The sequence below is a fragment of the Aptenodytes forsteri genome, unplaced genomic scaffold (genome assembly GCF_000699145.1).
Source record: "Aptenodytes forsteri isolate BGI_AS27 unplaced genomic scaffold, ASM69914v1 Scaffold340, whole genome shotgun sequence".
Taxonomy (NCBI): Eukaryota; Metazoa; Chordata; class Aves; order Sphenisciformes; family Spheniscidae; genus Aptenodytes; species Aptenodytes forsteri.
Window position 1 is genome coordinate 916,161 of NW_008795441.1, and position 26,573 is coordinate 942,733.

At 42.3% G+C, this 26,573-nt stretch overlaps 1 protein-coding gene across 1 annotated transcript in view; it reads left to right on the plus strand.

Annotated features, from left to right (window-relative positions):
* Positions 1-2,761: 2,761 nt before the first annotated feature.
* Positions 2,762-26,573, plus strand: part of MAP2 (microtubule associated protein 2) — a 188,895-nt gene continuing 165,083 nt past the window's right edge. The window contains exon 1 of the mRNA XM_009281067.1: positions 2,762-2,805. The gene's annotated coding sequence lies outside the window, so the exon portion shown is untranslated. The remainder of the gene's footprint in view (positions 2,806-26,573) is intronic.

Consider the following 26,573-nt stretch of genomic DNA (forward strand, 5'->3'; position numbering starts at 1 on the left):
ATAGTTGGTGTTGTCATTTCATGACCACCATTACCCAATCCATCTCCTGCCTTCAGATTTTCAAACAGTTTCTCCCTTTTAGCCAAACCAACTCCATCTTCTGAAATGAAACGTACCCAGGGTGTTAGAAGATCTTGATGTGTCCAGCTGTGCCAATGAGTATTTTGGATAAGCACAGCTGTCTTGATAGCACGTGTCCCTCTCTCAGGGCTGGCATAGGCTGAAAGATGGCAAATACTGGACTACTTTATTTTGATGTTAGTGAAAGACTTTGCTAACGAGATCTGCCAGTGTGACTCCTTGCAGGAACACCAACTTCACATAAAAGCTGACAGCATTAGCAAATGCCACTGTAGTTGTAGGAAAGGGGTAGATAAATTATTCAATATAGGCATGTTCCTTAAAAACAGCTCCTGATTTTATTAGCCAACAAGCATTCAGAAGACAAAATGCCAACATGTAGCAGTGCTAATTGTGTTTTCTCTGAGTCAAGCATTTGGCATGGTACTTTATTTATTAGTAGTCTTTTCCTAAATGTGTCCTGGGTGTTCACCACAGGCTGCATGAGTCAGGGCTGTGATTCTGAAAATCTTGAAGTTCCTAAACCAGAGTTAACTGAGTGTAACTAAAGCAGAAAAGTAAATAGGTGTCTGATTGGTGTTTCACAACCATATTACCTTGCTAGCAACAAGTCTGTTTCCCTTTTATCATGACCCAAGATACTAGGATGAGTCCAGAGTCTCTCAAGGAGTAAACATTGTGGACCAGGCCGTAAAGATGCTGGGAGTTCTGCTTGCTGGAGGTGCCAGGGTTGTGTGCTTGTCCATCATACGCTCATCAGAAGCTTTATAAAAGGGATCCTGCTGGTACTGTCCCTACTCAGCTCTTGCTTTGGATATGGACTGGGAGCTCCTCAGAGATTAGGAGGTGCTGAATGGGGTTTTGCTCAAGAGGGGAATGTTATGTATGAGTTGTTAGATGGTTGTGTTTTGCTGACCATTATTAACAGTGTCTGGACAAGTAGCATCTTCCTAAAGAATGCCAAATCTTTGGTGCATGACACTGCACCTGGGTGTGGGGCCTTAGACAAATCTCATTTAGCAAGTCTAGCCGGTTTAGAGCTGATTTCCTTCTCAGACATATGGACTTATCCAAAGATAATAGGGACCACGCCTGGCTAGTGTATTGTAAGAACTGACTTTTCATTTTCTGGTATTGGGAGGAAAGAAGAAATAGCTGAGCTTGAGTTTTCTTCCACTTTTCTCCTGGTTACACCTCCATCTTAATCCTCACTTATGACAGCAGTGTGCAATACAGACTTCATCTTTGTTTGCTTTTCAGAAAGTTGCCCCATGCTTAAAAGCGGGAGGTAGGGATGGGGTCTTTGCTTTCTGCTCATGATTCAGCCACTGCCTCATGTTAACTTTGGCAAGACACTGAATCTACCCTTCACTACCTTTCTGTGAAATGAAATGCTTCATTTCTAAGTTTGATAAAGTCAGAAGCAAGACTCCCATTACTTTCAGTGACAATCCCTGTGCTCATGGGTACAGTGAGATATAGCAAAGTTGACTAGCAGTACAAAGTGCTTTTATTCCTGCTAGCGTTCTCCCCACCCTTCCCCTGTCAAGCAGTGAATATCTAATATAGCTTTGTTCAGCTGTGATTTTTTTTGTTATCCGCATTCTGGCAGAAGTTAATTCTTCAGGTAGGGTGCATGCTGATTAAGGGTGATAGTACCAGAAAATGATCTGTTTGCTGGCTGTTGGCTTGAAGCTGGGAAGGGAAGTCTGTCTGTTTTCCCTCCTTCTTGGGCAATTCAATGAAATTTGTAAATACCAACAATTTGCACTTTATAGATGCTTCTCCCCTGCCCAGCCTTTCCCAGGATTTGCAAAGCAGTAATCAATCCTCATTTATGCTGTTGCAATGATATTATACTCATCTTAAGATAGTAGTAGTAACTAAAGCATGAAGTAGTTCAGGATGTGCCCAAGGTCATGCAATAAACATCTGTAGCACCAGAGAGTATTCTCCTCTGTGACTGCGCAGAAGCACTTCCCCGTTGCAGCTTTTCTGTGGTACATGATACTCAATTACATGATATTCAATTTATAGGTCCCATCATTCTGGTCTGCAGCTTGTAAGCACATAATTTTTTACTGTGCGATATAACTGTGGGATTCCTGGAAACAAGGAAGCTTTTGGTAAATTAAGTTGTAGTATCTATGTTCTTTGTTTTGCTGACTTCTTGTACTTTCGGTTGTTGCTGTTACCATCCTTTGTAATTTTAGGCGAATCATCCCTGGTGAAACTAGGTACATGAAAGGTCTTCTGCTTTCAGATCTCCTTTCTGTAAAGTAAGAAGTGGTATAGTTGTTTCTGTGACGCTCTGATCCTAACAGAAACCATCAATGTAGGCTGTGTTTCAGTGGAATCTGCTTTTCCATGGATGAAAAATGATTTCATTGAAACTTCATATGAAAACAGGCATTCTGAAGGCCCAGGCTCTTTGGTGAGACATGATCTGATGCATATGAAGGGATGTAAGCTATGATGGCAGGAGAGGTTCTAGTCACTGGAAAGGCTAGTTTGGTATAACTTTGCACATTACCAAAAGCAGAGAAGGAAGGTATTTTGTTAATCACATGTTGCAATTCATAAGTCTTTAATTCATTTAATAAAATATAAGAGCCTGTTCCCTTTAATAGCTGCCACTAACTGAGAGCTTTCGCTTTGTTTCAGATTGTGGAAACCTGAACCAAAATAGCCTGTGACTTGACAACGTGACAACGACACCAAAAGGTGGGGTTTCTGGTTTTGTTGGTCTCGTATCAGTCATTCCAGAGCACTGGCAATGCTGCACATCTCGACTTTACTAGGATGGATTGCTTAATGAATCTCTGTGGCTTGTTCAAACAAAACCAAGTAGTTTGACAGGACTCCTCCTATGTATGCATGTACGTGTGTTATGTATTTGGATGGTGTTTTAAACAAAGACAATGCGTAAATTTCCTGGACTATACAGTGAAGGTGTTTATGGTACAGAGGTGGAAACTTAAGTGAAAATAAAAACACATTGGGATTTTTGCTAACTTTTTTGTGCAGGTGTCTTTTCTGTAGGAAATATCCTATTGACAGTACAAGTTGAGCTATCCAAAAACCAGTGCTGCTGAGTACAAGCACTGCAAGCTGAATCTATGACATGGCATTTTTCTCCTCTCACACTTCAAATTTAGGATTCATGGTTGCCTAGAATGTTCTCTGTGACATGCGCTGATTACTTGTCTGTCAGTCACCACATGCTCACCTTGTTTGAGGGTTCGTTGCTCTGCTTTGTTGAAATGTTTTATTGAGGTTGTTTACAGAATACACAAATTTGCAATGCAGCACAGATGCAAAGAAATGCTGATCCCTGGATTTCCCACTGCACCCTGGCATTATCTGTTCAGAGGAGGGTTTGTGTAATGGGCGCAGGCAGCTTTTGGTTATTTGCACAGCTCAAGTGAAAAACAACACAAAGAGAGCCGGTAAATACCATTTTCACTTTATCCAGTGGTTGTTGCGAGGACAATTATTCGGTCATTTCTCTTCAGCCAAGAAAAGCGCTGATCTCAGCTACTTGAAGTTTTCAAGCACCAGGTTTATCTGGTGACACTGCACAGCCATGACGAAGTCATAGGTTTGGTTTTGATTTTTTCTTTCCTGGACCTTGTTCTTGTCCTTCTTCTTTCTAGGGTGAGGAATGGAGTAAAAACTGGGACGTGTGTTGTCTGCATCTGTGTGCTGGGGGCAGCTTCTTCTAGCTGCCACATTGCTGCTCTTACTGGAGCCCCTCTTTTCTCTCTTGGAGGTCATAGTTCTTTTCTCCTATGTCTGAAGGCGTGAGTCTTTCTAAAGTACATGTCCACAGCAGGAGAGTGAGCGGCAGTATTTCAGTGCAGAGCAGCAGTATCTCTGCTGGGTGTTTCAAAGTGCAGTGTTTGTTGCCAGCTCTGAAATGCTGTGTTATAACTGTGACTGGCTGCAGTGCAGACGTACTGTTTGTATTTTCAAGATGCTAAAAAGAATTGCCGTAGTCTTGTAAGCCTTGTCTCATGTGCGTTTGTGGAAGGCAGGGAGAGAAACTCAGGTGAGGTGTGAAAATTTATCAGCAAGCCTCCGTTTGTCAACATACTTGAAATGAAACTGCCAGGGTCCTGCTCATGGTATTGATCCTTGTCCAGCGAGAAAAGGTCTAGCTTTGATTTCAGTGAGTGCAAGACGCTTCTTTTAGCTGCTCCTTGTCAGCCTCTGCCTGTCATTGAACATGATTCATTAGGCAAAAAGGTAAATGGTCATGAAGAGCCGGGTCTTTCAAAGCTGTAATGAGGCCAAGCCCGATAACTCTAATGGAAGAGAGTGATTTGAGGGTCTGAGCTTAAAGTGTAGACGAAACTGTTTGGTGGGTGCTCTTTGCAAAGACCAGCGGTGAAGTTGAGGAGAGTTCATTCTGCATTTTAATTCACTGGTGCTAGTCTGAGCTTCGAAAGTCTTGATAGCAGGTATTGAATGCGCTGTCTGCTCTTACCAAAAGCTCATCACAAACAGCTACGTGTGTAACCAGGAAAGTCAGTGCGGGCTGGGGAGCTGTCGGCTGGAAGGGATAGGTAAACTCCTGCCTGCTCTTAGGAGTGAGTAGTAATCCAATTGTCCCTGTGCCCAGAATATGGGTACTTTCAGCTGTGTTTGAGCTGCTCACAATTTACCATGTGGAGAAGGTGTGTTCTTGCATAAATGAAGAGCAAAAAAGCTTCTTGTAATTAAATAATCAGTTGCCTAAATCCCATTTTAGTAAGCTGATCAAACAGTGAGTGCAGGCTGCAGGAGCAGCCCCAGACCAAGGCTGAATAAACACTTTAAACTTCAAATTTTGATAGTTCTTATATTTGATACTATTCTCTTTCCCTCTTCTCCTGCGTGAATCTAAAGCATGTTCAGATCATGTTACTTTTTCACAGCACGCTAAATGTTCAGGTCTCCCTTTTGTCTTGATAGCCTTCCTTATAACCCTCTTTTAACCTTGTACACAACCCATGTAATGGCACAGAAAAAAATCTTCACCCATTTCTTGGTCTGACTCTGTTGAATCACTTTCTGGACTGCCCCAAAGCACCTTCCCTCTCCTTCTTGCTCATCACATAGCAGTTGTGTATCTTGCACAAAGGAATGAAAGCAAGACCATTTGTTTCAGACCTGCCTCTGCAAGTTCAGGCACATATTGAACCTACATATTACCTAATTTTTCACACTTGCAGGCAATAAAACAGAAATACTGAAAACAAAGCATGAAATGTAAGTGCAACAGTTGTGTTTTACCGAGAATCTGGGGAAAAAAAAAAAGCTACAAGAACATGTTTTTAAATCTTATCAGAATATTTCACAGGAAGAATATGAGTGTATGTAGGAAATAGTTCTCAGACCTGCACTCATTCGTGGTGAATTTCCATGTGGCATGAACAAAAAAATGGAGAGAATTTTTTCAAAAGCCCGAAGACCTGCATTGCCTAGCTTAACATTAGGGCTTTGCGTGTAGCTACTGCTTGCAAGAAGTGTACTCACCCTGCTCTCCTCCTGCGGAGAGCAGAGTCCGTAGATTAGCACCTCAGGAGGGCTCTGAAGGTCATTTGTGGTTGAGCCATTTTCTGGAGAACCTCTCTCTTTCCATTGAATCTAGGAAAAGCTTTTGGTTTTTGAACACCTCTGTTCTCTGTCGAATGTGAGGTATGAAGAAACTGAGTGAGCTGGTGTTCTTACAAGCCCTATAAACAGACAGATCTAGCTGAGCATTTACCTCTATAATGTTAAAAGGGTGATAAGAGAACTGTGATCACCACTTATACCATGGAGTCTTTTGTGCTTCTGTCTTTAAAACTGCTGCTTTTTTGGGCCATTTATCTTGTAAAAGTGGTCTGCTATAGCACAGCAAATAAATGATTGTAATAAGGCACCTGGAGAAATCTAAGTGTCATCGCACCAGCGTGTACTGGTTCTCTAGTTCCCAGTGTAAGGCTATGCACCTCACATTGTTTTCTGGAGCTGCTCACATATACTCATCATTACCAGTCTCTCCTACTCTGCTGCTAGGAACAGAAAGTGTGAAGGGATTCAGCAATGCAAAGAGCTCCCACAGCAGAGGTTACTGAGGAGGGCGATGCCACATGTGTGGTACAGGGGAGTGAGAACAGTCCACACGGCCAAACAATAAGGATGTTATCCTTAGGCCTACTCCTTTCTCTGTTACAGATTTCCTGTGTGATAATCTTCTCTTCATGCTAAAATAAAAAAGGAAAAGACATAAGCCAGACCCTCTTCCCTGTTGAAGGCATTGACATCACATCCAGCATCCTTTGGTTTGATGCGAAGGGCTGTTAAATACCTTAGAGAGAGAGTCATGTGAGGCAGAAGCTGTTTAGCCTGAGCCTTGGCTGTTCATGTTGAAGTTACAAGGAACTTGAACTTACAAAGAAAAAAAAAAATCCAGTTGACTGGAAGTGCTCCTTGTATTGTTGTTCCAAGTGCTCCTCTCCTAAGAAGGAGCCCTCCAGCGCGTGGGGCAGAGAGGCAGAGTTTCTCCATCTAGAGATCTCTTGTGTTTGCCCCCAGCAGTGCTTTGCTGGGATGTGCAATGCACTGTCTAGCACTCTCAGTGGGCAATCCTGTTAGCCTTGGGTGGCAGGAGGGCTGTGGTCTGGCCAGTATGCTGAAGAGTTAGAAAACATGTCCTAGGCTGCATCCAGCACTTTAGGATGGAGCCCATCAAACTGTGACATTAACCAGCTCTGTCTTGTGGACTAAGAGCGCATCTTGCAAACCTTTGCCATGCTCCCTGTGTTTGTACGTGGAAAAGCAGGAAGGGTGCCTGCGTGACGCCTCCCTCCCCAGAAGCCTGTGGGTCGGATGGGGACCAGGGAAGCCTGCCTGCCCTAGGACCCGTGCCAGGGAGGAAACAAAGTGTGAGGCGTTGAATGAGGGTTGTGGCTGTAGTATCTTTTCTCCAGTAGTGCAGGCAAACCAGCTGGCACCCATATGACTCTGAACCAGCTAGTATTAATACTGAACTTGCAGTATTAAGTCTAATGGACTGGATTTCTAATTGTCGTGGCTCTACTGAAGTCAGCACAAGTATGTCAATATTGCACAGCAGCAGAACTGGCTTGTTGTTTTTGTTCTCTTTCAGGTGCATCTGGGCATTTGGACTACATGTCCAAACCCCACTCACTCAAATAATTCAAAGCCTGAGATTATGAATATACAAAAATAGGTGCTCTTTTTAAGGGCCACTTTGTTTTTCATTGTTTGAGATTACATATAATGTATAAAGATGCAGAGTTAAAAAAGCAGCAGTTTTCTGAGTGGTAGCAAATGCTTGCGTTAATGTTCTACCGAACACCAGATGTGAAACCCAGAGGCAGGGCCAGAAAAATATTTATTGAGGGAGTATCTGAGGAAGTTGTTCTTATTGACGCCAGCAGCTCCTGAGTGCTAGTTAGTTAACCAAGTAAGTGTTTGTGGGTTGTTTTTTAATGACTAATTCCATTGCCAGCAATGTCTTCAGGAAAAAACAGCAAATGGAAGGAACAGGTGGTACACAACTTTTTTTAAAAGGAAACAACATATTGTAGAACTGCAAGCATCTGCTTCTACTTAATGCTCAATCTTCAAACACTCTCTAATGCAGTTCATTTATGTGGAATAAATTGCTAGACCAGCCAGTAGGCCCTTACAATACTTTTTTTTTTTCTTTCCAATTCTTGTTTTAGTAATTCAGTGGGGTAAAAACATATCCCTTGTTACCTCCTGCATGCCATACCAGGAGGCTGGGAGGCAGTAGGATAATGACAATTTTGATTAGATCCTTCTCCATAGCAATGAGTGGGAGTTTTGCTCTTGACTTCAGTGGGAGTAGGAGCCAGGCCCTTTCTTTGTAATACAGCAGTGACGTCTTTTGAGACAGTATTAAAGAAGAGACATTATGACCTTTAATTCTGACCTGAAAAGTTTAAATTAAGCAAGACAAGTCTCTTTGGAGAGAGAAAACATCTTTTATGAGATTATCTGATATAGCAGGAAAAACAGGGAAGTTTGCAGGTGAGTGGTGAAAACCTGGATAAAAGTTTCTATTCCCAAAAGCTTTTCTTAGTTTGTGTTCTTTCTCCACCCCCGATGTAGGAGACGTTATCTCTGTGTACAAGGTTTGCTTCACTTACAGCCTTTGAGCATAGTGGCTGTTAATGCCTTTGTGACTTGAGTATCTTTTGTTATTGGTGAGGAGAAAGCATTTCAGTGTGTAGCACTCAGAAATAGAGGCTTTTCTGTTAGTTACAGTCCCGACTCATATCCTGTTCATAGATTTTTATCTCCATTCCTTATGTCTTTGCACGTTTCTGGAACCATTACCACTCAACAGGTGATGTGTCAAGAGTCTTTCCTTTCTCCCATAAAGTCTCTTGTAGGTTTTTTTCTACTGGTACCAGTAACAACAGAACCAGGGTTAAAGCTGTTTGATCTGATAGGGCAGTATGGAGGGTCTCACTGCAGCTCTGCCTAAAGGGAATGTCAGATTTTCCATGTGGCCAGGTCTGTAAGAGAAAAGGGATGACATCCTGAGAGAAAAGGATGACAATCATAGGAAGAATCAGTTATTTTTCTTCTAGCTCTTAACTGCTGCAGGCATAAACATGCCTCATTATCTAAAGGCATTACAGTATCTCTTTTACTGTTGCTTCTCACCTTGGAACCATACAGGATTAATGGGAGCCTTTCACTAAGTTCTTGATTTTCAGACTTTGAAAGGTGGATTGTAGAATTCAGTTCGTTTGTCTGAGCTTCAATTCATTTGTCTGAGCAATGTGTAAAGGCAGGAGTTACCTCACTTTAAAACTTTCATACGAAACCCCACTGTTTTTGCTTGGAACTGATTTGCCTTTTTACTATTATAATCATCTGGTTATTTTACTGTATGAACTAAACACATAACACTTTTTAGGATACAGAAATCATACGTCTTCTGTTACCTCTCCTCTGGATATTTGTGTGTAGCTGAAATAACTTTGTCAAGCCATTGGGTTTATAATTCCTAGTCTGCTTAGGACCGGTGTCTCAAATCCTGATGAAATCAAGTCAGCCCTATGCTTCTAGGGAACGCAGTCTGATTCAGTATGGGGAATGTTAGCCTAGGAGTTGAGAGAGTTGTGCATGAATGGGACCTCATAATGTTTTGATCCTGACCAAAAAAAGAGGGAAAATACTTGTTTAGAGGTCCATGTTGCTGTCGACCTTATTTAACCAGTGTTGTACAGGGGGCTGTTTACACTTTGCTGTTTTTCTCCATCAGATAGGTTTATAAACCAAATGCTGTACAACACGGTTCTCTGCATTGCTAGACATTTATATAAATGCCATTATCTCACACTTCGATGCTGCAGTGGTGGTTGCTTTGAGCTGAGGCTTCCAAAGGCCCCTCTTCTGAACAAGAGTCGAGGAGAATTGTGTGGCTGAAAATGTGAAAACATCAATCCTCAGTTTTTAAGTGCAGTCCTAGGAGAGATTTGGCTGTGGCACAGAATTGTAGGCAAAAGAATTCAACTGATTCGTGTGCTCTTAGCTGAGCTGTCTCACTCAGACTGCTCTTTCCAACTATTTGAATCAAAAGCTCAGAGCTAGGGAAGGTACAATTCATAACAATGGTGCTGCATTTGAAATCCAGAACTTCATAAACTTTTGTCCTTCCCCCTGCCCTTGAGGTACCTGCTGGACTAAATAATGATCTTCCTATAGAAAAGGTTCTGAGAATATATGCAGTGGGGATAGGAGCCAGGTGGGCAGGGTAAGGCTCTGTGTGGTTGAATGTTTGCATTGGGGAAAGGCTTTTGGACCTGAGACTGGTTTCAAAAGACACCGGTCAGGGAATAGTGCCTGCCCAAAAATCCTGGTCATGGAGGTGGGATCAGAGGTGAATGGAAAGGTGCAGGGGTTGACTATTTCCAAAAACAATCCTGCACTGAGTCACAAATGAGTTTGAACTCATACAAGACTGTGGGTAGAGGGAATCCCATGTTCCCCAGCATTGTACAACCCTGCGTCTTTCCCCCCCTGTGACTGGGGGGCCAAGTTTAGGAGCCAGAAAAATGCCATGTTACTTTTTTGTGAAGGTGTTTAGTTCCAGAGCTGAGGCAGACAGAGGGTGAAGGAGGAGCCTCCTTAGAGATCCATTCCTGAAGTGCAGAGAGCATTAGTATCTCCAGTTTGTATGCAAGGAAATGATGCACGTCTCAAGACGTTAATATTATCTGCAGACAGTAGGCAAGTCTGCGGCCCAGTCGGAATCGGGCTCCAATCTCCTGAGCCCCATGCAGTGCTTTGTTGTCTCTTCCATCAAAGTGCCTTTTTCCACTGTACATCTCAATTAACAGCTTATCCTGATCTAACAACTAAGAAATAGCTCCATAGTGCAAACAGTAACAGTATGGATAGATAAGTATATAAACTTATATTTTGTTTCTAATTAGAACAGGGGTGCATGCATCTGAGGCGCGTTATAATGTGCTCGGAAGGAGAAAATATGGACCCCAACCCATCAAGTAGGAAACTATTGCTTTGGATGAAAAGCTGTTGCTTTTCTCAAGCAAATACAAAGGCAAGTTTCATATGTAAGCTGTGGGATCTGACCTAGAAAGCCTGGACTTTTAAATACAATTCTGACTGATTCTGCCAGTATTTTTGTATTAACAATTACACATTTTCATAATAAGCAAGAGCTGAAACTGAAGATTGCTGTGCTTAAGCTCTTCATGTCAGAATGCAATTGTGCATGTTGTGTTTGTGCTGGAAAGCTTGAAGCATCAGGGCCAGATGCTTATTTATCTCTGAAATTGCTGTAGCTCCATTGATTTCAACAGACTTGCACCCACATGCATTTATAACAGCCAGCAAACAGGCTCTTGAATCTCAGAAATGCACCATGAAGATACTGAGCAACATCTGTAACTTAGCAACAGGAAAGCTGTTCTCATTACTGCCGGTTTCAGAGGTTGGCGGTAATAGTGAGCATATGGTGGAGGGTTTGCTTTCTTTTTGGTCAGGCTAGTCAAATTGTCTGGGAGTGTAATGCCTACCAAATTTAAAATAATAGCCAGTTATGGTAGTGGTGTGAGGACCCAGCTTTGAGGAACCTTCACTTTGGTTCAGTGCAAAGGGTTGGGAAGACATCACACAGCAGCACGTCTCCGTGATTACTTCTTGCTTCCATGGGATTAATCCTTCCCCCTGTGTGAAGTTTGGCCTTCCTGAAGCCATGAGAAAGTTTGCCAGCAGCATCTGGCATCTCTGTTTTCTTCTTGCAGGCCCTCTGGAGCACTGTTGTAGGCTGTGTGGGCAGCAGAAGCCCCAGGCTACCATCCCATGGTAGGCCCTTTGGTTCTGCTGTGTTGTCTGGGGATGAAGAGGAAGTGCCTTTTGTGCACGGCAGAGAAGGAGGGGTACCCAGGCTTGGAAAACAGTCGTGGGCCATGAACAGCGATTATGTATTCCTTGGGATCAGCATCTCTGCTGGTGTTAATCAGCACTGAGGCCTGAGATCAGTGCAGCACCTGCTGCTTCGGCTGCTTTTTGCCTGCTGTCAGGTGTCTCAGAGTCTTATGCAAATAAACTGTTTAAGAAAATGAATTACTTGGATCAAGCCATTCTGGACAGAATAGCACCAGATCCTGTACAAGCCAGACAGATGCCTGAAAGATGTCCTATATTTACACAAAATGTAGCAATTAGGTTTTCCCCTGGTATCTTTTGTGTTTTTCACATTGTTTGCCTATTATTTCTGCAAGGGCAGAGGGGGAGGTGGTGTGAGTGTAGTAACTACTGCCTGTAATTATGCAGCCAAACGAAACAGAAGAAAAGCCTTCTGGGTGTTTTCTACATCTTGGGATTTATTAGGTGCCTCATGTGCTGACAGAACAAGATGTAAAATTGCTTTCAGTGTTCATCTGTCACCGTGTGAGATGGAAAGAGCAAGTCTTACAAAAGCAGTGTAGCGCAGGAACTTGGCTTGTTTGTTTCTGCCCATCGTGGCCAATTCCCTTCCTTTTTTAAGTGTTTTTCAGGTCTCACCATGAATAGACAAAAGTGATTCTGTTTTTACAAGTGCAGTACAGGGGAGAGCACCTTTCATTTAAAGGATATTTCAAAACAAAATCTAGAGCTGAGTTTGAAGTGTTTGGTCTGTTTCTACTGCACTGCTAATCATTAACAAACAATAAAATAATTTGCAGTTTGGAGAAATCCTGAGGCCTATTTGTCCCTGCAGGGAAATGTTACTTCTTTCACTGTGTTCTTTGGGATAACTGCAATCATTTGAAGGAAAAAAGGTGAAGGAAAAGATAGTGTGTTCTGCTGCACCTCAACTGAAGCAGCTCTGCATTTTCTTGGCTACTGTAATGAAGCAAAAACCTCCACTCAGGAAGATGATAAAAACGAATGTGCAAACAGAAGCTGCTTACCAGTCGTCCTACCCAGCTCCCTGCTTGGACCTGATGGATGAGCTCGCACTACTTAAGTCCTTGTATCACTCCTGGCTGGAAAGGCCAGAGAGCAATCAAAAAGAAATGGGGGAGTCCCACAGACCATGCTCCCATTGGTGGGGAGGGCACCACTGTTGGAACCCCCGGGGTCAAACTCTCTTCTGTATCACGTGGTTGCAATGAAAGCAGCAGGTTTAAAGCTGGGTGGGCCCTGCAGCCTGTTCACTGAGGCAAGAAGATTCAAATTCAGCTGAGCAGTACATGGAGGGGCTGCCTGGTTGGAGACCCATGGGTTTCAGGGGGATGTGCCATTTAGACCCCACAGGTTGCCTGGACAAGCTGCATGCTAGATAAGTTTATTTGGGGGAGGGGCAAACTCTAATATTTTTTTTTTTAGATGGAAGTCAGGAGCAAGATGTCTGTTTCCTTCATGCTGACTTCACCCACCCTTCCTCAGTGAGTCCTTACGGCTGTGAAAAGAGTGAAAGCCCTGACTGGCACAGGGGGGTTGCTGTTGTGTGTGGAAGCGTCTCCTGTATTCCCAGTTGAAAAGATGAACTTTGAAGATGCAAGCACTCCATTTTGGGAGCGGTATTTGTTTAATGGATCACAGACACTGGCCACTGACATAGTTGGTGCAGTCTTTTTTAAACTGTAATCTCTTTGGGTGTGTTCAAATGTGAACGTCATGCTCTCTGCTGCTTTAGCTGAAGCACGTCAGGCAGTCGTGTCAGCTCCTTATTGTGACTGGCCTTGTTGTAGGCTTTTGGAGTGCTTCTTTCCTGCTGTGCAACCTGAATGAGTATCTGCCCATAAGTAACAGGTTAAGGGCTGCCTTAAGAAGGCTCCTGTTCTATACGGTGTTTCTAGAAGCTACTTTCTCCAGCCTGTATCTGGTGATGCTGATGTTACAAAGACGTGGGATCTTAGAGCTCTTTGAGTGTGAACGGGTTTTGTATTTTGCTGTATTTCAGCTTAGTTATGGAGAGAAGAGAGGCATGGGAGATGCTAGGGGTAGTAACTTGCCTGTATGGTACATGTTTTGCAGGTAAGGAATGAAGCTGAGGCTGAATGTTACCCAGCTTTCATGAAGGTTACAGAGTATATTTGCAGAAGAAGCAATCTGTATCTCATTTTTAATCTTTAGAATTAGTGTAAGTGCAGAAGAGAATAGGCAAGCCTCAGACAACTTTATTGTGGTTATGAATCATGTACCTGGCCGCAGCAACTGTGATTCGTGGATTCAGGGCATTTTTAAAGTGCGTGACTTTGTGGATAAAACTTGTTCTTGCAAGGGAAAAAGAAAAAAAAAAACAAAGTAGAGTGACTGAGAGCTGGTCCAGAAGTTTTCAAAAAGCAGTGGGGTATTTTTCTGTTTTAAACGTCAGTTTAGAGTCTTTGAGCAGGAAAACACAAGCTTAGCCGTACAGGTCTGGAAATATCACTGGCCTGTCTGCAGATCCTGTGTTTCCCCCTTGCACAGAGCCCTGCAGAGCCTTAGGAGCTGGAGCAGAGGGTGGCATTTTGCAGAACCTTCTACCAGAGGGGGCAACGTGACTCAGCCCTGCAGCCAGGTCAGTGTAGCTGGACCCTTGCTGTGAGTCTAAGGGGGTGGTCAGTACGTCCTTCTCTGTAATGGTGCAGAGCAGATACTGCTCTGCCTGTTAGGCTGTGTCTGCCTCAATCAGAAAGCAGTATTAGCTTCCTAATTAGCTTTGTACAGCAGTTGGAAGTTGGGATTGTGGTATAGGTTCAGCAGTGGCACGTGTGGAATCAGAGGATGTGGGGAAATGGGGTGAAAGTCTGAGTTTTGCATTTGCAGGTGCAGACATAATGAAGAGATTCTCAGGAAATGTTAGCCCACAGTGTGTTTTTCATATCAACTTTCACAAGAACACCAGATCTCAGGAGACTGTCATCTTAGGAGTCTGAAAATAGACCACTTTGAGCAGGGGATAAGCAAAGGTGATGCTGCTGTACTAATAATGAAAGGGCTTTGGACCTGGTCTGGTCAGATTGCTCCTGGCCTGTTCTCCAGGCAGACTGAACAAAATATTTTAACTGTGAAATAAATCCATGTTCCTGAGAAGCAGCCTGTAAAATGTCAGTGCTTGCGTTTCTAGAAAGGCTATTTTCTTCAGGTCCAATTGATTTCCTCTGCAAATGTTACCTAGTTTTGTAGGGTTACATGAACTCTGTGTGTCTCAATATATGTGCTGGTAGGCTCTTTGCATGGGAGCTGTCACATTTAACCACTTTGATTTAAAACTGTCTTTGATTCTCCTGTTTAAATCTTGCCCTCCTCTGGAGATATTTTCTGATCTCCACTTGATTAAGAAGTATGCTGCAGACCCTCTTCTCCACCGGGGACCAGTGGACGGGTGTATTGGTGAGTTGCCGGGAGATGGGTGCTACGCTTGCCCCCGTGCACATCCCCTGTTGCAGAGACCAGTCTGCATGTTTTATGGGGTACTGTGTCTCTCCACAGAGCCCCTGTGATTGTGTGTCTCGTCTCGGTCTCGCTTAGTGCAGTTGTGCTGTGTTGTGCTAGGACATACTTTTAAACTGCAGGGCTTTTGAGTGTTGATTGCAAATTGAACAGGAAAGATTGCTTGTATTATCAGCAGGAAAACAGTAGAAGGCATGACCTTTCTTCTGCTCCTCAGAAGAGGAGATTTTTTTTGTAGCATTCTGCTTTGAAACAAATTGGTAAATAGCAGGGATGTTCTTATCTATAACAGGTTAGCTGCTGAGGTGTCCCTAGGCTTCCTAGGTGCTGAAGGAGATGGGATGGAAAAGACATTAAATAGAGATAAAAACTTAAAAAAAAAAAAAAAAAAAAAAGAGTCATACAGCAATGAGGAAATAGCTTATTCAGGAAGGAATAACAAAATCTAGGAAAGTTATGCCAAATCAAGCAGTGCAGATGAAAATTTTGCCTGAGTGCAGAGAACAGGCTGTGACTATTTACCATCACGAGGTTAGATTGGGGATAGTGTAAGCTGCAGGGAGTGCAGCAGCTAGGAAATAAAAATGACCATGAGGTCAGTACTCAGAGCCAGGTAAATGAGCCATGCTGTAGGATAGGACAGGGGCAGTGCCAGAGCTCCTGGCACTGGTAGATGTGATTCCAGAGGTGACGTATGCTGGTGTTGTCCTTGACAAGGAGAACGAGGCTGACAGTGACTGGCAATTCCTCATGTATTTGTCTGAATTCATGGGGAATTTGCTGTGATAAAGTTAGCAAAGCGTGGCCTACAGGTAAAGAACCAGTGACAAACTTCAGGGCTCTGTCATGACCTACACTGTTAACAGTTTTCGTACTTTACAGTACCTTGTAGTGTCTCTGTAGCCATGTATGATATAGGAGTGAAAACAACGTGCCCATTGGAGTGAGGGGGAGTCTAGCAAACGTGAGCTTTGCAAGGGTCTGGGAAGAGCCTCCGACCTGCCTCCTCATGGGCAGGGTGCAAAATTGTTTTAAAGGCTCTTCAGTGGAGGGAAGCACTGCATTCAGCCTCACCTTTGTAAAAGCGTGTCTTTGTGTATGTGGGAATGATGCTAGTTTCAAGTGTTAAATGCTGGTGGAGAATAAAGGGAGAGGCAGTGTCTTAAACATCTAGAACTTTAAATTATCTTTTAGTAAAAGTAACTTTCAGATCCCCTTTTCTGTTTGCTAGCTGCTGGATGATAGATTTCCATTATCAAACATGATTATTATCCTGAGCTTTCAATATCAATTTCATGGCAAGTATTGGGGAGAAACACAGTTCTACATATTATGGGATACTTATATGAAATGTTTTTCTTTTAAAATACAAATGGAAAAAGATACTTATTAGAGAAATATAGGTGCATGATTGTATTATAAAGGATCTAAAATAAGCATAACAGTGGCCTTAAAACCTAACTTCTGAATTACTGTAATTTTTGACCATTACATAATTCTGGGAGTGAGTACTGGGAGGTGACAGTAATGCCACATCTGGCCTGTGCATTCGGGTAGGGAATTCGACAACTTATCTAGACTTCCTAGACCAGGTGGTTTATGTGTTACATATTTAAATTTTGCAGTTTCATATAACTTCTTCCCCAGACCAATCCTTTCTTATGATCTAAACTTTGGCCTTCATATCCGTGGCTACAGCCCAGCTAACCTGTAATTTAGCACCGTTGCTGGTCCTTCACGGTTCTGCTGGCAGTGCAAGAGCCAAACTCTGCTGCAGTGCCGGATTTGCGTTGCAGCAATTGGAGTGTTTGGGGAAGAAGGTGCTAGTTAGTATGCATATGGGGGCAGTATGTGGTCCTTAAGAAGTACAGAAAAAAAGATGCTGGAGATGGGGGAGTTACCTAGTCCAAGCTGGTGAATGACTCTTTTAGGAATGATAATTTTGAGCCACATAATGGATATAATAAACCGTCCTAAAAAAATGGGTCAATGAGGTGATGGAAGCTCAGCAAGTGGTGGAAAAAAGTCCTAGCTTTTCTTGCTCTTTATTAACGTGGTAGCAGGATTGATCCAAAGTTTGCCGTGTATGTAGAAGGACTCTCTTTGTGACCACGACTGGCTTTGGACACTGTGATACGGGGGAGAGAGCACGGTATACCTCTGTGCATGTCGGTCCCATGACCAGCAGAAAGGGAGAGTGGTGTTCAGGCAGGCTGTGCTCAAAACCCAGCTCTGCTATTGACTTCCCAGGTGACCTCAAGCGGTATAAAAATAGGGCTAATGACACACTTACCATGGTGCAGAACCGTGGAGCAAGCGTGCTGTTGTTACATGTGTATTAGCAGTGTTGCTGTTCGGATAACTGGTTTCATAAGCAAAAACAAATTGTCAGTGAATAGTTTAGGCTTCTCTCAAAGAAATGCTACAGTTTACTGCCTGCAGAGCACTGAGGAGTTATTTTACTAGTGAAAGCTGCTTGAAGTCATAGCCAGATGATAGAGCCAAATTGTGATTATGATTGCACATCACAAAAGATGTCTGTTTGGGAGGAGATTTAGCTATTTGTTCATTCATGGCTTAGACCCCATCATGCAACAGTAGCCACATTTGTGCAAACATTTGCTCATTCTGTGACAAAACCACTCATATTGGCAGGTTGGGAAATGTAGCATTTTTGTATTAAAAGGCAAAAGGTAAGCTTTGCCTGTAGCTGTAGACCTCGTTAAGTAATATGCTATTAAGCTCAATTAGAGTGGCACAGTGAAAATAGGTGTAATACTTCTGCAATGAAACAGCATGTAAAGACCTGAACAAATGAGACATTATTACTATGAATAATGCTCACTCATATGAGTAGAACCACTGAAGTCAGCCACCTCTGCCTTGTGGTGTATCTTTTACTGTTTTGTTGACTTTGTTTTGATGCTTTATGTTGGCTGAAACATTTTAATGTTTTTATTTTAAAACTCAGTAACTGAAACTTGCTAATGCAGTGGACAAAGCATCTTCTGGGATCCTTTCTGCTTTGCTGATTTAGACTGAAAAGGAACAGCCTCTCCGTTCCCTTTCTCCCCAACCATACAAGATTGCAAGCTAGGTTGTCCTGTGATAATACATTTTTTTAAGTGTGTGTAAAACCATCCTGTCTCTGCATGATCCATGTAATACATGGGAAAAAATTTCCCATCTAGTAACTGATGAGGACAACTTCCTGTAAGCCAGCTCTTCTTGTGGTCTCTGGTTTCCAGCCAGTTCTATTTTTACCCCCTTTTTCTTTTTCTTTTTTTTTTTTTTAAATTAAAAAAAAAAGATGTTTCTGTTTGGCAATCTGTTACTATACTGGTTCTTACACCCAGCCAGGCTACAGTTTTAAAAGGCACCAACAAAAGCCATGGAGGTAGCATGTATCCTGATCACATTTAATTAAAGCTTTTGAGCTACATCATAAAGTCAGCATTAGCTGATGGGAGCAGATGAGAGCGAATCCTTAGCTAAGCTGGTTATCGTTGCTGAGCTAAAGCCAGGTCCAAGTAATTCTGTATTACTGTAGTTAAAATTGTTTTGTTCCTGACACTGCAAACACTTATATTGATGTACCATGTTACTCATGGGAATAAGGTTCTATGAGCACGCAAGTAGTTGCAGTAGCAGGCCTGACACCCACCTGGCTCCAGTGAATAAAGCTGGGGAGACTTACACTGAGGGTGCGAGAGGAATCCAGCAATCTAAAGCCCAGTGTCAGTGAAGGAGGTCTGAATGTATAGGCAGAGTGAGGAAATGAAAGGAGATCCAAGTAGGAGCGCAGAAGGGTAGAGATGTGAGAGGGGAGTCATTTAGGACAGTCACTTTCCATTAAAGTAAATTGAAATCTTGGCTGCCGTTATAGAAATGTCATGCTGCAAGGCATGTGTGTATTTAAAACCAATCGCAGTCTGTTTGAACTTTTTCCCAAGACTTTAGGAGTCTGGGAGCCTTTCAAAAAACAGTTAACATCATGCAGGAGAGTGGGTTGGAGATACTTTATGATGCTAGAAATTGTGCTTGAAAGGCATTCTGATAGCCAGATTCCTAGAAATACAAAAGGAGGAAAGCAAGGTAATGCTGTGACAGTTACTGTTTCACAGATGATACTGTCAGCTTTGGAGCGTTGTGGTCTTACTTGGAGATGATTTGGTCCTTCTTCAGGCATGCTTTTTTTCCCCCCTTGACTTTGCAAATCATGTCTTTGGATGTGAAAAAAGCTGCATGTTCTGCAAGCAAAATGCCAGAAGAATGCAGCATACACACAGAGCAAAGGGTGGGTTTCCTAACTAAGAGACAGTGGATGTGTGTTTTGGTGCTTCCAAACAGTTGCCCTGGTTTGTGCCCACAGCAGGGTAATTAGATATTTAATTAGAAGATGAACATCCCTGCTTTCTCAGAGATAGTAACAGTTGACAAAAGATGCTGAGAACTTAGCCCCAGAAGTCATTTGGCATCTGAAGCACAGTTTGTACAAGTCAGATCTAGCAACAGTTGCATTTCCCCCCCATTGCATTCATGTCTTGAATGGTTGTTGATTATGTTTTAAATGTTTATTAACCTGGCTGCTCTAGGCTGAGCACATCTGGTCCTCTGATCTTGGAAAGGGGAAGCATTTGTCAAATTGCCTTCAGGTTTTTCCCATGGTTTCTGGGTACTGGTCCTTCAAGCCACTGAGACACTTGTTAGCTTTCAGTGAATAAATGCTTCCATGTATTTTGAAGAAATAAATTATATTCAGAAAAGTGTGTGCTGAAATGGCCCTTTTTCATATGAAATGTTGGCAAAATTTTTGTGCTGCAACGACAACAAATCATCAGAGTGGTAAATTTGAGAAGAGGTGTGACTTCTGCCCTCTTGACAAGGTGCCACCATTGCTTTGAAGCATTGCTGGGGGGCGGGGGGAGTGTTTCTGGTCTTCGTTAGGCACAGCTGCAGCCTTCACAGCAATAGCATTGGACTCAGGGCTGACATTTCATTGCAGGAAATCATATGGTTATTGTATGTTATTCCTGAGAGTTGCAGCATCGTTTTGACTAAATACTGCTGGGGGTAGGCTGGCAGTGGTGTTTGCTGTGAATCATCCTCACTAATGGAAACTATTCGATAGAGAAACAATAGTTATTAGCAAGATGATATTTCTGTTCTGAATCCCTCCTCCTTTTTCTCTTTTTTTTTTTTTTTTTTCCCCCATTCCATGAACTGTTTTGTAAATTACCTTTGGGCTGGAAGGCCTCATTCACTTTCATTCTAGCAACAAATATTTGGTATGAGTGGAAAATACCTTAAAGAACAGGAGGGGCTTTTTGTTATTTCTGAACTCCAAATGTGTTTGCTTCTGTTGTGTTTTTATTCTGATTTCATTTTGCACTTAAATAACCATGGATGAGTTGAAAATGTTGAATCAATCGTATAGCTAGTGCTGCAGGTGGACTGTTTAAAGGCATTTATTTTTGAAGTGCTAAACTGAGGAATGTGGACATTAAATAATAAAGTAAATAAAGTCGCCTTGGAACACTGCTATTTCCCATCACTTTAGGAAATTATAGGCTTCCTCCCTCCAGAAAAATAATCAAGTACAGTCTTAATTTTCAAGCTCATAAATAGACTCTAGGGGATTACATACATGATTAAAGTTATACTCCTACATAAGACCTTTTTTTTTCTAGGCTGTGGCCAGAACTCTTAGGTGTGAATGTTGCTGTGTGCTGTCTGTCTGCTTAAATGTCTTTCTGCTCTGGGTTTCTGGTTATGCAGAAGGGATGTTACTGAACTCCATTCCTGTCCTGAGAACATCAACCTCACGGTCAGTGAACCTGCAGAGTGAATGGAACAAAATGTGCAAAAAAAAAAAAAAAAAAAAAAAAAAAAAAAAAAAAAAAAAAAAAAAAAAAAAAAAAAAAAAAAAAAAAAAAAAAAAAAAAAAAAAAAAAAAAAAAAAAAAAAAAAAAAAAAAAAATTTTCAAATGGAGATGATGTGCTACAATGTCTGGAGTCCACTATGTCTGGGGATGGGATTCAAGCTTGGAGGAAACACTGGTCCATTCCAGTCTGGCAATGTCTACATCCCAAATATCATCCACACGGTGCATCGAGAGCATAGGAAGGACGCTACTTTTTTTTTTAAATCCCTCTCATGTAACCCAGATCACATCTCTCTAAAGAAAAAGTGTGTTTATACTACCAGAAGAGGGACTCTACAGCTGTTTAACAACACACCAGATGAAAGAGACAATTCCTTCCCAATTGCAGCTCAAACACTTGAAGCTTCAGATGGTACAGGCTTGGTGTGTGTGCACGTTCATCTGTACAACTTTTTTTTCCGTAGCAAAACTAAACTGTTCACTATTATCCCCATCTTTGGAAATGCACGCGTTTCTTGTTTGACTTTAGACTGATTTGAGCTGTAGAATTCTGCCCCCCTCCCCGCTCTGATTTTAAACATTCTCCATGAGGCAGGGGAATGAATGCTCTACGTGAAGCGTACAGGATCCATCCAGGAGACATCTAAGGATGCAGGTGTGGACCAGACAGACAAGGCAGATTCTTTAGGAGCTTGAGAATTATCAGAGGAGGGAAAGAGGTTCTGTGCTTCTGTGCGTGGAAGCCAGTTTGTGCCAATACTTTCAGGGCAGTCCTACCGTTGGTTCAGCTAATTGAAAAACATTAAAGGCTTGGAGTGTTGCATTCTCCAAAACTCCTGGTGCCTTTCAAAAGTAGAAAGCCATTATCAAAGTGATGCCACAAAGGACTCGCCCAAATGGGTTGTTTTATCTACCCCGTTTCTGGCCTTTAGGCAACTGTCCTTCCAGTTTAATAACACTGAGTCCTACCTTTTATTTCTACCCTTCAAGTCACCAAGGCATCTCTCTTGTCCTCTACTCATGCAAAGCAAGAAAGGGTTCAAGACACTTTCCAGGCAGGAGAGTGGGGAAACCCTCTCTGAGATTCACCAAGTGTCAGCAAGGGGCCACTCCAGCTTGATGCATGGTCTCATAGCAAGGAACGCAGTGATGAGATCTATGTGAGGAGCTGAGATTCTCAGCAAAGCTGCAAGCTATATCCTTGCTTTCCCAGCATGCATGGGGCAGTTGGCAAAGGGGTAGCTCTGCTGGCAATTTCTTTGCTGGAGACTTTTCTGCTAAAGCAGGTGCTCTGTGCTCCCATTGGACTGCCTAGGCATGAAGCTGGGACTGAGAACTGATCTCTGGATTTCTAAAAATTGCAATCCTGGATGTTTGCTTTTTCTTTCCTTACCTGCTATGCATCTCGGACTTCTGTCTTGCATCCTTTTCCATTTGTTGTTTTTTTTTTTTTTTTCCTTTCAGTTTCTTATTCTCCTGATATCCCTTTAGCGGGAGGGGCATGTGTGTTAGTGTAAGCTTTAGCAGGACTTCAGAAGACAGGTAGGTTTGCATTTGTATGGAAGACTTTTATCCTCTTTTTGTGTTGCTCTTGTATTAGGACAGCAAGTATGGTTTAACAAATAGCACATAAAACACTCATGTTTTTGTGAGCCTATAATGATGTGCAGTGTTTTATGCAAGCTATAAAACATGATACTGCGTCTTCCATTTAGAAGGCTGTGTGCACTTTCTTTCTTCCTTTGATGTAATTCAGTTGACAGCAGTGGGGTTGTTCCTGACTTAGACCTAGATAAATGAACAGGGAGTAAAGAGCAACATAAGTTCACACCCAGTGTGTGCTGACTCATTTGCTCATACTCTTATGTGTAGCAGAAAATGCTTTTAGGGTACTCCTGAGGAATGCATCAAAGTAGTGTCTTGGATATCAAGTTCAGGACGAGGTAAAAGTTTAGCTAAGGGCTGTGTAAGGCCAGGGGCTTGTGATATGATTTGTAATGAAGGTGAAAAATCAGTGATTTTCCAGTGGGAAGGGACTAACATCCACTGACCTGACCAATTAACATGCAGGACTGTGATTTTTTTTTTTTTTTTTTTTAAATTGCATTTCTAATTCTAATAATAATCTAACCCTGGACTGAAGGGTTATTTTAAATGAGTTGCTTCTGGACAAATAGCTGCTGATAGGAACAAACGCAACCCTGCTTGTGCAGAGGGGGTTGGACGAGATGATCTCCAGAGGTCCCCGCCAACCTCAACTAGTCTGTGATTCTGTTCCAGGAATGCACAAGGACTTTTGCTTTTTATAAAGTAGTCTGCTTTGTGCTCTCCTTAGTTTTCTGACTGCGTGTTTCATTTGGGACTTTTCCAGTCTGTAAGTTACCTCATCTCAAATCCTCCTTGCCTTCTCCTTTCCTCCACTGGGGCTCGATCTCAGATGTTGATGTTTCATCATGGTGGTCTAGGAAACTGTTGCCTTTTTATGGTAGTTCTTGCACCTCTCTTAGCTCTGTGTGCTTTTGCAATGTGAAATAAGAAGCAGGTTCCAGTACATCATGCCTCACTGTGGCTGGCCAGAGCCTGGCTTTATATCTGGATCAAAGCATCTGAAGTGTGCTTAGGTGGAGCCATCTTCTCCAATCTGCTGGTGGGCTGTCAGTAGCTTGCTTTGCTTTTCCCATGCCAAAGCCATTCAAATCATGTTAATAGTCTGGGCCTGTGCTAAGATGCTGAATATGACTAACCTCTTTGTCCAGAGAGCTTGGGTTGAAGCATTCTCTTAGCATGAGCCAGAGATTTACAATATGGATGGCGGGTGAGTCTGATCTGCCAGCAGGCTCTTAACTGATGATGTAGCCATGTGCTTAGTGTCTTCTGTTCCTCTGGGGCTTTCTGAGGACAGCTTGGTCCTGCCTGCACGTCTTGCTGGCTCAGTTTTCTCCTCAGCTAATGCTCTGTTTTGTCCTAGTTAGCTTTTTCTTCTGTGTACACAAAAACTGGGTGGCTCTGAAAGAGAAGGATCTTGCTCTCCTGTCTATAGCATTTCTAGGTTAATAAATACAGATTTTACCATTGCTCAGCTAGGAGAAGAAAAAGTATCATAACTGGTGAAGATAAGTCATCATCATTTAGGATTCTCTTGCCACTTCCAAACCTAGGTGATAAAGGGTCAATACACCAAAGATTGATGCTTGGGAGTTCAGAGCCAATTTTTTTTGAATTTAAGGATTATTTTGTTCGATGATTAGATGAATGGGAACAGCAGTAACTAAATCAGCAGCAAGCCTGCCAATGACTGTGGTGGCCTTATGATGAAAACTGTTAAGTAGTTGACACACAGCTCAAATTGCGTGCAGAAATCAATGCCAGAAGTAAATCATATAGACCATTAAGCTTGGGACCTGCAGAGGGCAAAATACAGAGCCTTGCTGTTTGGAGCATCTGTAGTAACTCAGTGTTTGGAGTTGTGCATGTGGCTGAGATGTCTAAATAAAAGCCACATAAACAACTCTAAATCCGTTCCAAGTTGGCTGAAGGAAGGGAAGAGAGAGGGGTAAGTATCTGGTAGTTTAGATGTGTTGCCATGGTGACAAGAGCTGATAAACTAGAGCAAAACCGGGACTAATCTATAATTGAAAAGTATAGCAGACGCAAAGATGCATTGCTGTTTGCAGAGATTCAGGTACATAATAGTGAACTTGCTGCTACATCCATCGTGCTCAGTCCTGCCCTCATCCTGAAGAGTACTTTTATTTACTGCTGGTTTCCAAAGGTTCCTTGTCACTTAAAACACATACATTTATTTCTTTTAACAGCAAGTTAATGACACCTGCCAACATCTGATCCCAATCAGAGCTTTTTATGTACTGCATATAATAGGTGTATGGTACAGATACTCTATCTGTTAACCATACTGTCTTCAAAAAGTGAAGCCAACTTTGGTCTGTAACTTCTGGAGCTGTTGGCTCTGTATTTGTCACACTATGGAAGCTGGATAGTCATGTAAAAACATAACATTAAAGCCTTGAGCCAGTGAAGCCACCAAGCACACGATTTACTCTAAGTGCTTAAGTGCTCTGCTAAGTGAGGATGGATTGCCCGAGTGCCTAAAGTTATACAGATGCTTAAATGCTTTGTAAACTCAGTGTTTAAGGACTTTATCCCAAAGGATGCTGTAGGAACTTCCACTGAAGGTAAGTGAGGATGAAAGGGACCTCATGCAGTGCTCAGCAGCTGCAAGAATTGTGTGAAAGAAAGGGCATTATTGCTATTAGGTCTTGCATATTTTACCATGAAAAAAAAAAAAAATCACCAAAAGTCATGATTTTTGGGTTTGGGGTTTTTTTTTTTTTTGGGGGGGGGGGGGAGGGAGTGTAGCATGATAAGAGTTTAGGTAATTTAGTCAGTATTAAAACCTGCCTTGAGTATAAAACCCGTATAGGTGGGAAACAGGACAGAACTCCCCAGACAATCCATCCTTTTAAGGTTGTGAATAGTCCTTTTCATTTCCAGAGACATTTTAAAAAAAATGTTAAAACAGGAAGGAAATCTTTCCATTCAAAATCATGTTTATGATCGATCCCTTACAACAATTTTCAAACTGATGTTAAACACACTGGGATACTTGTCTTTTAATGTTATTTACAAGTGTTAGTGGAATTGTGCACTTTGTTTTACTTGTGTTTAAAACAAGAGAGATACTTTAAAAACAAACAAAAAATCCTGGTATAAAATGCTGACTCTCTGCCACATTTAGGATTTTGCCCTCTAGCCCAAGTCATCTAAAATAATAAAAAATCTGCTGCTTTAAACAGAAGTTGAGGCAGTTAAAGTAATAGTCTCTGTGTAGAGAAGCTGTGTATTTACACCATATAAATGAAGGAAGATTGTTTCCCCCCCCCCTTGATATTTAATGATGACTGAGATAGCAAACTCTTTGGGACAGAGATCTTCCTCTGCCTTTCAATAATACCAGCATTTTCAAAATCTGAAATCTTTTCTGCTACACAAGTTTCCACCAAATGAAAATAGGTGCATATAACTTCATGCGAAGTAGCATTTTTACCCCACCAAAGAGGAGGTCCTGGACTTACTAGAAAATCTGTTTGCGTTACACTTTTACTGCTCATTTTCCACAAAAACATTGATACTGTACAACACCTACGTATCTATATAAATAATCTTGCTGTGTGTTTGTACAGTACCTGGTACAATGCAGACCCATTCTCAGCTGTTTCCTAAGCAGTGTTGCAACCAAAATAAGCAGTAATAATCTTTGGCTTAATAAGTGTAACCTACCACAAACTTGCTCATAAAGGTGCTCAGGTGGAATACTATAGTGCCGAGGGAGCAATGTGAGTGTAGATGGAAAGGAGCACCTCCTTTGTGGGAAAACAGAAGAACTAAGAGGAGCTTTTCCGTGTGGTGCCTGCTGGTTGAGCTTTATGAGTCAAAGCATGTGCAAAGTGCAGAGAGGGCAGACCTGCAGCATTGCATGCTGCCACAGCCCTCGTTTGGTGCAGGGTAGGATGGCAGCATGCGGGGCAGAGCTGTAGTATTGTTTGGCTTCCGCTTATTAGGCCAAGTTGGTGCTGAGACATTAATCCCTTTTAGAAAGGTGCCTGCTTTGCCTTGCTGCAGCTATGGCAGTCGCCGGTGGGGAAGGGAGCCGCTGAAGCGGAG